Source organism: Bos mutus, chromosome 3 (genome assembly GCF_027580195.1).
Source record: "Bos mutus isolate GX-2022 chromosome 3, NWIPB_WYAK_1.1, whole genome shotgun sequence".
NCBI lineage: Eukaryota > Metazoa > Chordata > Mammalia > Artiodactyla > Bovidae > Bos > Bos mutus.
In genome coordinates, this window is record NC_091619.1 from 90,244,854 (window position 1) to 90,259,354 (window position 14,501).

The 14,501-nt window shown below is 43.0% G+C and overlaps 2 protein-coding genes across 8 annotated transcripts in view; both read left to right on the forward strand.

Annotated features, from left to right (window-relative positions):
• Positions 1 to 6,144, forward strand: part of IFT25 (intraflagellar transport 25) — a 75,470-nt gene extending 69,326 nt beyond the window's left edge. For both annotated transcript variants that reach the window (XR_011463714.1, XR_011463715.1), the window contains 2 exons: positions 5,668 to 5,902; positions 5,994 to 6,144. The gene's annotated coding sequence lies outside the window, so the exon portion shown is untranslated. The remainder of the gene's footprint in view (positions 1 to 5,667; positions 5,903 to 5,993) is intronic.
• Positions 6,145 to 13,257: 7,113 nt separating this feature from the next.
• The window catches only part of YIPF1 (Yip1 domain family member 1), a 40,099-nt gene continuing 38,855 nt past the window's right edge, over positions 13,258 to 14,501 (forward strand). For all 6 annotated transcript variants that reach the window (XM_070368019.1, XM_070368018.1, XM_005903593.3 and 3 more), the window contains exon 1: positions 13,258 to 13,396. The gene's annotated coding sequence lies outside the window, so the exon portion shown is untranslated. The remainder of the gene's footprint in view (positions 13,397 to 14,501) is intronic.

Consider the following 14,501-nt stretch of genomic DNA (forward strand, 5'->3'; position numbering starts at 1 on the left):
GCCTCAGGTCCATTCTGCTGTTAGTAATCTCGAAGGAGTTAATTCACAAAGCTTAAGTTTATGCCTCCTGAGGCATTTATGTACCTGTGTGTTAGGATAGAAGGGAGAGCGACATGAAAGTGATTGTCACCTTCAAAAAGTGTCAACCTTGGCCAGCAGCCCACTAACTTTATTTAGAGAAAGAAAAACCAGCTCCAAAAGATGTTCTCTTTCTGAGCATCTCAGTGCAAATACCACATGCTGTGCCCACAAAGTGCAAACACTTGCCTCTTCAAGCCCTGATAACCCTCCTGTGTATATAGCATTTTGCCAGGCACAAAGCAATCTTTATCCCTGGTGTCAGTTGTTTTTTTCTTATTGTTGTTTGTTTTAAATGGGCTATTTTGGGAGCAGTATTAGATTCACAGTAAAATTAAACAGAAAGTACAGTGATTTCCCATATACCTCCTGCTCCCACACATTCACAGCCTTCTGCAATAGCCATATCCCACCAGAGTGGTACATCTGTTACATGGATGAACCTATATTAACAAATCCTTATCACCCAAAGTCCATGGCTTGCATTAGAGTTCAATCTTGGTGCCGTACACTCTATGGGTTTTGACAAATATGTGATGTATGTATCCACCATTATGGTATCATAAAGAATAGTTTTGCTGTCCTAAAATCTTCTGTGCTCCACCTGTTCATTTCTCTCTCTCCACTGGCAACCATTCATCTTTTGAGTATTTCCATAATTTTGCCTTTTCTAGAACATCATATAGTTCTAGAATCATACAGTATGTAGTCTTTTCAGATGGATTTCTTTCACTTAGGAATATGCACATAAGAAACCTTCATGTCTTTTCGAGACTTGATAGCGCATTTCTTTTTAGCATTAGATAGTATTCCATCATCTGGATATATACCACAGTTTATTTATCTGTTCACCTAGTAAAGGACATCTTGGTTGCTTCCAAATTTTGGCAGTTATGAATAAATAACTGAACGTTTGTATCCCCACAAAGTTCATATGATGAAACCTAATCCCTAATGATGGTATTTGGAGGTGGTGTTGTTGTGAGGTGATTAGGTAATTATAATAGGGCCCTTTGGAAAATCAGATGACTATATTTGTGTGGATCTGTTTCTGGACTTTCTCTTCTTTTTATTGATCTATTTGTCTATTCTTTTGTCAATATCATATTCTTTCGATTACTATGTCTCTATAAAATCTTGAAGTCCGATAGTATCAGTCCTTCAACTTTTTTCTCCTTCAATATTGGGCTGGCTATTCTGGGCCTTTTGCCTCTTTGTATAAACTTTGAAATCAGTTTGTCAATATCCACAAAATACCTTGCTGGGATTTCGGTTGATATTGTGTTGAATCTGCAGATTAAATTAGGAAGTATCGGCATCTTGACAACATTGAATTTTCCTATTCATGAACATGGAATATCTCTCTATTTAGCTCTTCCTTGATTTCTTTCCATCAGAGTTTTATAGGTTTCCTTGTATAAATCTTCCACATATTTTATTATTTTTGTACCTATGTATTTCATTTTGGGGAGTGCTAATGTAAACGGTATTATGATTTTAATTTCAGATTTCAATTGTTCATTCATTGCTGGTATCAGTTCAGTTCAGTCACTCAGTCGTGTCTGACTCTTTGTGACCCCATGGACTGCAGCATGCCAGGCCTCCCTGTCCATCACCAACTCCCAGAGTTTACTCAAACTCATGCCCACTGAGTCAGTGAGGCCATCCAACCTTATCTCACCCTCTGTCGTCCCCTTCTCCTCCTGCCCTCAATCTTTCCCAGCATCAGAATCTTTTCAAATGAGTCAGCTCTTCACATCAGGTGGCCAAAGTACTGGAGTTTCAGCTTCAACATCAGTCCTTCTGATGAATATTCAGGACTGATTTCCTTTAGGATGGACTGGTTGGATCTCCTTGCAGTCCAAGGGACTCTCAAGAGTCTTCAACACCACAGTTCAAAAGCATCGATTCTTCAGTGCTCAGCTTTCTTTATAGTCCAACTCTCACATCCATACATGACTACTGGAAAAACCACAGCTTTGATTATAAGAACCTTTGTCAGCAAAGTAATGTCTCTGCTTTTAAATATGCTGTCTAGGTTGGTCATAACTTTTCTTCCAAGGAGCAAGTGTCTTTTAATTTCATGGCTGCAGTCACCATCTGCAGTGATTTTGGAGCCCCTCCCCTCCCACCAAATAAAGTCAGCCACTGTTCTCACTGTTTCCCCATCTATTTGCCATGAAGTAATGGGACCGGATGCCATGATCTTTGTTTTCTGAATGTTGAGCTTTAAGCCAACTTTTTCAATCTCTTTCACAAAAGTGAAAGACTTTTATCAAGAGGCTTTCTCTTCACTTTCTGCCATAAGGGTGGTGTCATCTGCATATCCGAGGTTATTGATAGTCCTCCCGGCAATCTTGATTCCAGCTTGTGCTTCATCCAGCCCAGCGTTTCTCATGATGTACTCTGCGTATAAGTTAAATAAGCAGGGTGACAATATACAGCCTTGACGTACTCCTTTTCCTGTTTGGAACCAGTCTGTTGTTCCATGTCCTGTTCTAACTGTTGCTTCCTGACCTGCATACAAATTTCTCAAGAGGCAGGTCAGGTGGTCTGGTATACCCATCTCTTTCAGAATTTTCCACAGTTTATTGTGATCCACACAGTCAAAGGCTTTGGCATAGTCAATAAAGCAGAAGTAGATGTTTTTCTGGAACTCTCTTGCTTTTTCGATGATCCAGCGGATGTTGGCAATTGCTGGTATATAGGAAAGCAATTGATTTTTGTGTAGTAACCTTGTATCTTACAAACTTGCCATAATCATTTGTTAGTTCCAGTAGTTTTTTGGTCAGTTCATTCAGATCGTCTACATAAACAACTGTGTAACCTACAAACAAAGACAGCTCTATTTATTTTTCCCTATATGTATACACTTATTTCCTGTTCTTTTATTGCATTAGCCAGAACTTTTGGTATGATGTTGAAAGAGTGGTGAGAGGGGATATTGCAGAAGATCACTGAGAGGGCATGACTACTGGTTAACCTGTAAGCTGGACTTGGGCAATCAGATTTTTACTCACCTTCTCCCCTGTCCTTGGAGTCTGTGCTCTGCTTGCCTTCCCCATGCTAGAATCTACCCTAGTACATAGCCTGAGATACTAATATGGTGTTGAGACCATCCAGATGGTCCCTACGTCACACAGCAAATTCCCACTGGCTATCTGTTTTACATATAGTAATGTTCATGTTTCAATGCTACTCTCTCAATTTGTCCCACCCTTCTCTTGAGTTTTCTTATTTAGCCTTGTGTTATTTAGAAGTGTTTTGTTTAACCTACAGGCAGCAGCAGCAGCAGCATCCTGGAGTTTTCCAAGTATTTTTCTGTTTGATTCCACTGTGGTCTCAAAGCATATATGACTTTTTAAAATATTTTTTAATGTATATTATATGGCCCCACATGTTGTCTATCTTGGTGAATATTCCATGTAAGTTGACAAGAATATATATTCCACTGTTGTTAGGTAAAGTGGTCTACAGATGTCAATTACATCCAGTTGACCAATGGTGCTATTGAGGTCTCCTACGTCCTTCTGGTTTTCTGCCTGCTAGATCCATCCATTTCTGATAGTCTCCAACTATGAGAGTGGATTTGTCTGTTTCTCCTTTCAGTTATATCAGTTTTTGCCTCATGTATGTTGATGTTCTATTGTTAGGCACATACACGTAAAGCCTTCTTGGAAATTGACCCTTTTATTGTTATGAAATGCCTTTATCCCTGGTAATTTTCCATACTCTGAGGTTTGCTCTATCTGAAATTAATATAGCCATTCCAGCTTTCTTTTGATTAATATTAGCGTAATATGTCTTTTTCCTATTCCTTTACTTTTTTTTTTTTGGAAAGAGTTTTTATTTAAACAGTTAATAGAATTACATGATCTACATCTACAATCACTGGTCCTATTACTTTTTTCTTTTTTTATTGTAATAAATTACACAAAACAAAATTTACCATTATAACCATTTTAAGTGTATAATCCAGTGGCATTAATTTACCTTCACGTTGTCATCCTACCAGTCATCGGCATAACGCTTCATCTTGTGAAACTGAAACAATACTCATTAAACAATATCTCTCAATTCCCCTCTCTTGCTAGCTCCTAGCAACCACCATTACATTTTCCATCTTTATGATTTTGACGTCTCTAAGTGCTTCATGTAAGTGTAACCATTATAGCATTTTTCTCTTTATGACTGTCTTATTTCACTTAGCATAGTCCTCAAGTTTCTTCCATGTTGTAGTGTGTTATGGGATTTCCTTCTTTTTTTGGATGAACAATATTCCATTGATGTATATAACACATTTTGCTTATCCCTTCATCTGTTAATGGACACTCGGTTTCCTTCCACATTTTAGGTATTTTGAAAAACCTGCTTTCCTTCTGGGAATCTGAAATTTAGGTACATGCTAGACAGGGTATGACCAACCTCCATTAGAAACCTTGGGCATTGATCTCTGATAGATGATATTTCACATGTGTTGTTACAACTTGTTGCTGGAAGAGTTAAGTGTGTCCTGTGTGACTCCACTGGGAGAGGACCCTGGGAAGTTTTCCCTGTTTTTCTCTGGACTTTGACCTCATGTACCTTTTCCCTTTACTGATTTTGTCTTGTATACTTTCACTGTTATAGCACAGCTATATGAAGATGGCTATATGATAAGTTCTCTGAGACTTCCTACAAATCGCTGAACCTTGGGGTGGATCGCCAATACACCATGTTACAGTGGCCTATAGAAGTTTCAAACCTTTAGTAATTCTGTTATTTTCAGTGGTATATTATATCAACCAACACTTTGGCAGCCAACAATCGTTTATACCTACAAAGTAGGTATGTGCTTAGTTACTCAGTCTTGTCCGACTCTTTGCGACCCCATGGTATGTAGCCCGCCAGGCTGCTCTGTCCATGGGCTTCTCCAGGCAAGAATACTGGAGTGGATTGCCATGCCATCTTCCAGGGGATCTTCCCAACTCAAGGATCAAACCCAGGTCTCCCGCACTGCAGGTGGATTCTTTACCAGATGAGCTACCAGGGAAGCCCAGAGGAGAGTATAGTATGCAGGTTTCCCAAACTATTTTGACCAGGGAACATTATCTAGTAAAGCATATCTATGGGATTTGGTTCCCAAAGAACACACTTTGAAAAACATTAGATTAGTCAATAACCTCAGGGACCTTCTCTCCTCTGTTTGCCGTGTTCGTGCCCTGGGATTTCCACAGCCGTGTCCCAAGGTGCCCCCGCCTGGGCAGGAGGATAACACTTGTGCTTGGGCAGCCAAGTGCTGCGTAGGAAGGATCAGTGCCCAGGAGAGGTCCAGGCAAGGATCCAGGAGTTCAGAAGGGAGGGAGAGCGGGAGAGCTGTAGGGATCTGAGCTGGTGTCACAGGGGAGGCCTGAGAGCAGACCCTGCTGATGAGGAATGGTGGCGATGGAGGGGAGGGCATCAGCACAGACAGAGAAGGGAAAGCACAAGGGATGTACGAGAACCAGAAGTTCATCTGGAGGCAGATTATACTATACTAAAGGTATAAATATGTATAATTGAAATCTAGAAAGTGGTTAAGTATGTTTTGTCCTTCCTTTCCAATTGCAGATATGTGTTAGGAATTGGGATTCTTGGTGCTATAACATCAACACCAGAAGATAGAATCATAGGGAGGCCTGGCGTGCTGCAATTCATGGGGTCACAAAGAGTCGGACATGACTGAGCGACTGAACTGAACTGAACTGAATCCTTGTTTTAAATGAACAGCAATGAGTCTGATATATCTTCATTACTGATTGATCACAAGTTGTTCCTTTATCCTCACTGGAAAACTTCCAGATAGGTATTTGTATAAATCAATTCATTATTAATTTTATATCTTATTGTTTATTTCTTAATTTTTAATAACTTTGATTTTCATTTTATTATCATAGTTACATTCTGTTACTGGCAAGAGATCATGGTTTTCCATTCCATGGAGTCAATGCGTTTCTCTTCAAAACAAATGTGTTTAAGTTTTAAAAGTGACCTCACAAAATCATAAAAAGAAAGAAGAAAAGAGGGGATCAATGGAAAAATTGCAGTAAGTAAATATGGGTGATGGTATGTGGGATTTCATCATATTGTTCTTATTTTGTGTGGGCAGACTTGGAATTTTGAATAATAGAAAAGTTAGTTGAGAATCTAATTTCTGGCAGCATGTCAGACTTTTGCTCACTAAACAATCAGCTATTCCATGAAATAACTATTTTAATGTACTGCTTTCATAAGAGTTGGGGCTTCCCTGGTGGCTCAGACGGTAAAGCGTCTGCCTGCAATGTGGGAGACCCAGGTTCGATTCCTGGGTCGGGAAGATCCCCTAGAGAAGGAAATGGCAATCCACTCCAGCACTCTTGCCTGGAAAATCCCATGGACGGAGGAGCCTGATAGGCTGCAGTCCATGGGGTCTGAAAGAGTCGGACACGACTGAGTGACTTCACTTCACTTTCATAAGAGTTAGAGGAAAATCCCCAAGCATTTACACATATGTATATACATGCACATAATTAATATCACTGGGTAAAAGCAAAACAGGGAACTGGGTAAAACAGTCCTGGGCAAATAGTTTAACAAAAGTTAGAGAAGCCCTGAGGGGAAGTGCCATTGTAAGCTCTGTGTTGGTGAATCTATGCTCTGAACCAGCTGTAGAATAGGGCAGCTGATTCTGAGATTCCTGTATTAAGATGGAGACTCCTAAAAGGATATCAAAGTGATCCCTTATCAGCAGTGACTCTGGAAGATTTTCTTGCTTCTGGAAGATGCAAGAGCAATGCATCTCTGAAGTATCCCCTGTATCTTGGTGTCAAAAATGGCCATGTACTTTTGATAAAAGAGCCAGAACTTCACTGGCAGTCCAGTGGTTAAGACTCCATGCTTTCAATGCAGAGGGCATAGTTCCATTCCTGGTTGGGGAACTAAAATCCCACCTACCCTGAAGCACAGCCAAAAAAAGTATTTTAAAATAGAGTCAAGTAGAACTTTTTAGAAAAGACAACATATTTAGATGCTGAGAATTTACACAGATGAGGATGAAACTAATATGAGCTCACAAAAATTATCAACACACAAACAAACCACCATGAGTGAGAATCAACAGAAACGGCAATATTTAGATCCTCAGGAATTTCAGACATTAGAATTATCAATAAAAACTATTTAAATAACAACAACTATGTATTAAAGGTTTAAAGCATTCATGGGCTTCCCTAGTGGCTCAGATGATAAAGAATCCACCTACAGTGCGGGAGACCTGGGTTCGATCCCTGGGTTGGGAAGATCCTCTGAAGAAGGAAATGCCAACCCACTCCAGTAATTTTGCCTGGATAATCCCCATGGACAGAGAAGCCTGTTGGGCTACAGTCCACTGGGTCTCAAAGAGTCAGACATGACTTGTTCTGAGCTAAGCACAGGCACCCTGGTATACCTTGACAGAAAAGATCAGCTTCCACTAGCAAGTTATTAAATCATTTGCCTTCCTGGATTAAAAAAAAAAAAAAAAAAAAGCATTAATAGGCTATCCAGAATGATTTTTTAAAGAGTCAAATGGAAGTTTTAGGAAACAAATACACAATTGTTGAATTAAAGACTGGGGGAATATGTAAAACAGCAGACTAGGAGCTACTTGTTCAATAGGGTGGTGTGTATATGTATAATAAGCTTAAAAAGTTGATAAGAAAAAATAAAATGAGTTAAAAGCAACAACCAAAATAAAATTAAATGAATGTATAACTTTGAACTAGCAAGAAAAAGTAGCTAGTGAAAGAACAGAAAGAAGATATAAAAGAGTCATGGAGGTAATTAAAATGAAAAAAGATGACTGAAGTGTCTACATATAAAAAAATAAATGCATTTAATATAAACGAGTTAGAAGCCCTTCTGAACTAGAAGAGTAAGAATCTCTGAAAATCCACTTCAAAAAGCATGAGAACACTGGCAGAAATTGTCAAACTCAACTTCTTTCAGTGTTCTGTAAATTAACCAAAGAAAGGTTTTTTGATAACCAGAGAAGTGTCTATTTAATAAGAACTGCTGAATCTTGGTAAGAACAGTGAGCTTTGTGGTGTTTTAATTTGCTCTAGTCTTATTCCCCTTTCCCAGCTCCAAGGCAGCCTTGAAAAATTTAGCTTTGCAACCATGGTTGTTGTGAAAATTAAGAATTTAGTAACCACTGGAAGGGGAAGAATAGGTTTGGAGCCCTTCACAAAGTCACAGTTCCAGAGAACTGTCATTATGTGACTAGTCTGGTATCTCCTTTGGAAAGCTCCATTCTCAGGTCTTGGTTTTATTTGACCTGACTCAGCTCACTCTACAAAAACGGTGCATTTGCCAAAATAATGTGTGGCAATTCTGTAACATTGCATCATCCTGAGTAATAATGCAAGGGCCAGCAGCTTTTTCCCTGGGATGGATGTCACTCAGGGGTGTTAGAGGCACTTTCAGAGCATGGCTTAGTTGTGTGGTTGCCAGCTTTCCTCTTTGTGGAAAATCAGTGGACTCTGTCAGGAGGAGAAGGGGTCAACTGAGGATGAGATGGTTGGATGGGTCACCAAATCTATGGACATGAATTTGAGCAAGTTTCCAGAGTTGGCACCCCACTCCAGTACTCTTGCCTGGAAAATCCCACGGATGGAGGAGCCTGGTAGGCTGCAGTCCATGGGGTCTCGAAGAGTCGGACATGACTGAGTGACTTCACTTTCACTTTTCACTTTCATGCATTGGAGAAGGCAATGGCAACCCACTCCAGTGTTCTTGCCTGGAGAATCCCAGGGACGGGGGAGCCTGGTGGGCTGCCGTCTATGGGGTCGCACAGAGTTGGACATGACTGAAGCGACTTAGCAGCAGCAGCAGCAGGGAAGCCTGGAGTGCTGCAGTCCATGGGGTTGCAAAGAGTCGGACATGACTGAGCAACTGAACTGAACGGACTCTGTTGGGATCATGTGCAGCATCTAACAAGGCTCATACTTTTCAGACTGTCCCTCCACCCCAAACCCTGTCCATCAAAGCAAGGCTTTCTCCTCAGTTTCCCTTCTTCCCTCGTTCTTCCTCCATTCTATCTAGGTGATGGTGGGGTGGGTTCTGTCTCTCACTGGTTCGCTCCCCCCTCAGAGCAGTGTGTATGTCCATTGCTCAGTCGTGTCTGACTCTTTGCAACCCCATGGACTGTAGCCCACCAGTCTCCTCTGTCCGTGGGATTTCCCAGGCAAGAATACTGGAGTGGTTTGCCATTTCCTTCTCCAAGGAATCTTCTCTGCCCAGGCATGAAACCCTAGTCTCTTGAGTCTCCTGCATTGGCAGGCAGGTTCTTTACCACTAGCGCCACCTAGGGAGCAGTAGAGGTCTAAATAGTATCAGCTGGGCTCACCTTCCTTACCATATGAATTTGGACCAATGAGCTAAGGAAATACGAACATTTTGAGCTCAGATTTTTTCAACCTTGACACCACTGACATTTTGATAATTCTTTGCTGTGAGGGGCTATCCTGTGCACTGTAGGATGTTTAGAAGCACACTGGCCAGTAACACTCCGCAAGTGGTGACAGTCGAAAATGTCTTCATGGGACCTCCCTGGTAGTCCAGTGGCTAAGGCTCTGCACTACCACTGCAGGAGGCACGGGCTCCATCCCTGCTCAGGGAACTAAGATCTCACATGTTGTGAGGTGTGGCCAAAAAATAAATAAAGTAACAATAAGAATAATAAAATAACTTTAAAAAAAAGGGAAGAAAATCTTCATAAGTCAGGCAGAGAACGACAAATATCGTATGACATCACTCACACAGAATCTTAAAAAAATGATATAAATGAAGTTATTTACAAAACTGAAGCAGACTCACAGATTTTGAAAACAAATTTATGGTCACCAAAGGGGAAATGTGGTGAGGGGGATAAATTAGGAGCTTGGGATTAACATACACACACTGCTGCTGCTGCTGCTGCGGTCACTCCAGTCGTGTCCGACTCTGTGCGACCCCATAGATGGCAGCCCACCAGGCTCCCCCGTCCCTGGGATTCTCCAGGCAAGAACACTGGAGTGGGTTGCCATTGCCTTCTCCAATGCATGAAAGTGAAAAGTGAAAGTGAAGTCACTCAGTCATGTCTGACTCTTCTCGACCCCATGGACCGCAGCCCACCAGGCTCCTCCATCCGTGGGATTTTCCAGGCAAGAGTACTGGAGTGGGGTGCCATTATACACACACTACTATATATAAAATAGGTAACAAACAAGGGTCTACTGTTTAGCACAGGGAACTCTACTCAATATTCTGTAATAACCTATATGGGAAAAGAATCTGATAAAGAATGAGTATATGTATAACTGAATAACTTTGCTGTACACCTGAAACAAACACAACACTGTAAATCAACTGTACCTAATAAAATTATTTTTTAAATGTCTTCAGACATAGCCAAATATCCCCTAGGAGCAAAATAGTCCCCAGTTGAGAATTGCTGTTTTAGTTAAACCAGTACAGTTACATTTGATGCTTGTTTCATTTTTAGCCAAAACTTACATATCATTATAATTAATATATCACTGCAACTTTTATTTCTATTTCCACGAGAAGAAATATATAGTCTATGTATTATCACCTCTTTCCAACATAGCTGTGGCGTTGTTGTTGCCATTTGACTGGTGAGCGGTCTGGTTCCAAAACTATCCTGAGGGCTGCTTTCTGGGACCACTCTTGGTACCGACAGGCCTCAGTGTGGGTTCCTTATCTCATGGGAGTACTTTGTTGGCAAGTGTGAGTCCAAGGACCAGGAGTGAAGGACGAGAGTTGTAGAACAGGGCGGGAAGGAGAGCTATTGCATTATCAAACTGGCCACTGCCAAAGGCATTTGGTTGTTTGATTCTGCAAGCCAGTTTGAAAACTGTATGAAATATCTGAGGAGAGTCCATCTGAGAGGAAAAAGAGAAACATGTACTCAGTTACTAATTCCATTGGTCTGAGATTTGTCCCATGAGGCGTAGACCGCTCCCCACTTATGCACTTCCAGGCTGCACTATCCCAGTGCTGAACCATTCCCACAGTCCCATGACCCCATGACACGAGCCTTGATGCTGGAAGTGACAAGCCTGTGATATGGACTTGAGGTGATGCCCACTTAGGTTATACCTGCTGAAGCTGGAATAAGGCCTGTGGTGGTGAAATTAGCAGCAGGTGCAGCCAAGAGGGTTGGACATGGGGCATAAGAGGTGTTTGAAACACTTGCACATATGAATTTGTGTGTCGTAATGCGTTCCTGGTACCTATTCAACCAAAGTAACCTACACATACATACATGACCTCAGTTTTCTCTTTAGAAAATGAGGATAGTCTCCTTGAGCTTGCTGGATTGTTCAGAGAATTAAAGAGCTGCATGTATAAAGCCTGATCACAAGGTTAGTCCAGTAAATACACTGTGTGTGTGTGTGTGTATAATTATTTTATTAGTCAGAATCTTCCTGACCCAGGGATCGAACCTGTGTCTCTCATGTCTCCTGCATTGGCAGGCACGTTCTTTACAACGAGTGACACCTGAGAAGCCCATTAGTCAGATGTAAGTCATTCTAATGGATTGTGAAGGCCCAGTGTAGTGAGGCCAAAGTCACAGCTTCCACCTTGTGTGGGCAGTGATGTTGGCTTATGCTGCTAAGACAGTCAGAACTCGATCACTCTACAATTAACCTTTGGTGAGCAAATATCGTGTCCCTGGTTTTGGGCTTCCCTGAGGACCCAGAGACCAGAATCATTCCTGATCCTTCCCTGCAAATCACTCACAGGCCAGCAAAGATGGGCAAATAATAGCAACTGCTGCGGTTTAGGCAAATACAGGGCACTATGACTGCAGCCATGAAATTCAAAGACGCTTACTCCTTGGAAGGAAAGTTATGACCAACCTAGATAGCATATTCAAAAGCAGAGACATTACTTTGCTAACAAAGTCCGTCTAGTCAAGGCTATGGTTTTTCCTGTGGTCATGTATGGATGTGAGAGTTGGACTGTGAAGGCTGAGCGCCGAAGAATTGATGCTTTTGAACTGTGGTGTTGGAGAAGACTCTTGAGAGTCCCTTGGACTGCAAGGAGATCCAACCAGTCCATTCTGAAGGAGATCTGCCCTGGGATTTCTTTGGAAGGAATGATGCTAAGGCTGAAACTCCAGTACTTTGGCCACCTCAGGTGAAGAATTGACTCATTGGAAAAGACTCTGATGCTGGGAGGGATTGGGGGCAGGAGGAGAAGGGGACGACAGAGGATGAGATGGCTGGATGGCATCACTGACTCGATGGACGTGAGTCTGGGTGAACTCCGGGGGGTTGGTGATGGACAGGGAGGCCTGGCGTGCTGTGATTCATGGGGTCGCAAAGAGTCGGACACGACTGAGCGACTGATCTGATCTGATCTGATGAGAGCAAAATAAATCTTGGGAGGAGAAGGAGGGCTTTCCCTAGGAGGAACAAAGTGTACCCACATCTGAGGGACGTGTAGGTCTTAACCAAGCAAACACTGGCAGCAGGGGCAAAATGTTTCTCACCAGGGCACTCAGCGCAACTTCATTGCTTACTGGGCTCCTGTGGTAGTCAAGGCATTGACCAGATGCTGTGCGGGGGACACAGGGGTAACAGATGCCAATCCCTACCCACCTCTCACTGCCCAGAGACCATAAGACAGACCGTTGCAGGAGTGAAGAAACAAATTACACACATATGGAGGTGGCTCCATGAACAGACATCCTCCTGACGCAGATCATGGGCATTCAACCACTCAAAAAGCAATTGACTTTCATCTCCCTCCATGGTTAATTAGACTTTTAAAATAAGTAAATTAATAATTTTCTTTTAAAAATGGCCAAGAGTGGGAGGATTGATGGCATTTTTTCCTTTTTACAGTTGTCGTTCCTTAAGCTGTTCCATATTTCAATAAGAAAAGAGATATAACCAAATATAAAGTAAACCCCACTCTAGAGAATTCTCTGCTTCCCGTACCCCTGACCCCGGGTAACAGGTGACCAAAGCAAACCCTCTCGGCATCCCCATCGCTCCGCCCCGGGCCACCTGCCTCTTTAAGAAGCCGATCTTCGCCCTTAGATGGGTGGCGGAGGGAGTGAGCTGTGGATGGTGTTGCTTGTTGAGGTCTCGGGAAGTGATGTCTCCGGGAGCTGCTGTCTCTTTAAGGGGGCGGAGCTCTGCCCGGAGGAGGTGGAGAAGTTTTGCCCCCCGGATCTCCGGTTTCCGGCAACTCGGTGGGATCAGAACTTGCGCGGAGAATCTGAGGCCCCAGGCTTACCCAGACAGGTTGGACTCCGAGCGCCCACGAGGTGAGGCAGCGGGGTGTACGGGGCCGGCCCAGGACTGAAAGACCCTGGGATCTATCCACCTGGGTCTCTGCGGCCCAGCTCCTCCTCCAAAAACACTACCCGTGCGTCTGGGGCAGCTCTTTCCCAAACCATCCTGGGCTCAGGGGGACCCAGGCTGCAGGGCTCCCATTACTCCAGCGCCTACTATTTCTTCGCTGTGCACTAAGCGCCTCACACTCACTTGTCTCAGTTAATGGCACCCAACATCGTGTGGATTCAGTTCAGTTCAGTCGCTCAGTCGTGTCCGACTCTTTGCGACCCCATGAATCGCAGCACGCCAGGCCTCCCTGTCCATCACCATCTCCCAGAGTTCACTCAAACTCACGTCCATCGAGTCGGTGATGCCACCCAGCCATCTCATCCTCTGTCGTCCCCTTCTCTTTCTGCCCCCAATCCCTCCCAGCATCAGAGTCTTTTCCAATGAGTCAATTCTTCACCTGAGGTGGCCAAAGTACTGGAGTTTCAGCCTTAGCATCATTCCTTCCAAAGAAATCCCAGGGCTGATCTCCTTCAGAATGGACTGGTTGGATCTCCTTGCAGTCCAAGGGACTCTCAAGAGTCTTCTCCAACACCACAGTTCAAAAGCATCAATTCTTCGGTGCTCAGCTTTCTTCACAGTCCAGCTCTCTCCTCCATACATGACCACTGGAAAAACCATAGCTGGTACAATTATAAACCCATTTTACAGATGAGGAAATAGGTGCTGAGGAGCCCATAGTCAAAATAGCCAGAAGCAGCAGAGTTGGGACTCAAACCCAAGTCCGTCCAACCCCAGAGCCTGTGCCCTTAACCATGGGCTAGGCTGATGGCCTTTGCTCTTCACTGCCCTCAGAGCCATTTCTATCAAATCCCTGCCTCCCCTTTCTCATCCTTCCATCTCCAGGCTGCACTCGGCCCTTAACACCCACATTGTAAGTGAGATTGGATGGAACCAATGGGCCCCTGTTCGCCACCCCCTTAGTTTCTTTATAACATTTTTGATAGTATCTGATGCTAAATGGTTATCTTTGTATAAACCGGTCAAATCCCACTAAAAAAGGACACAAGGGAAAGCAACACCATGTAT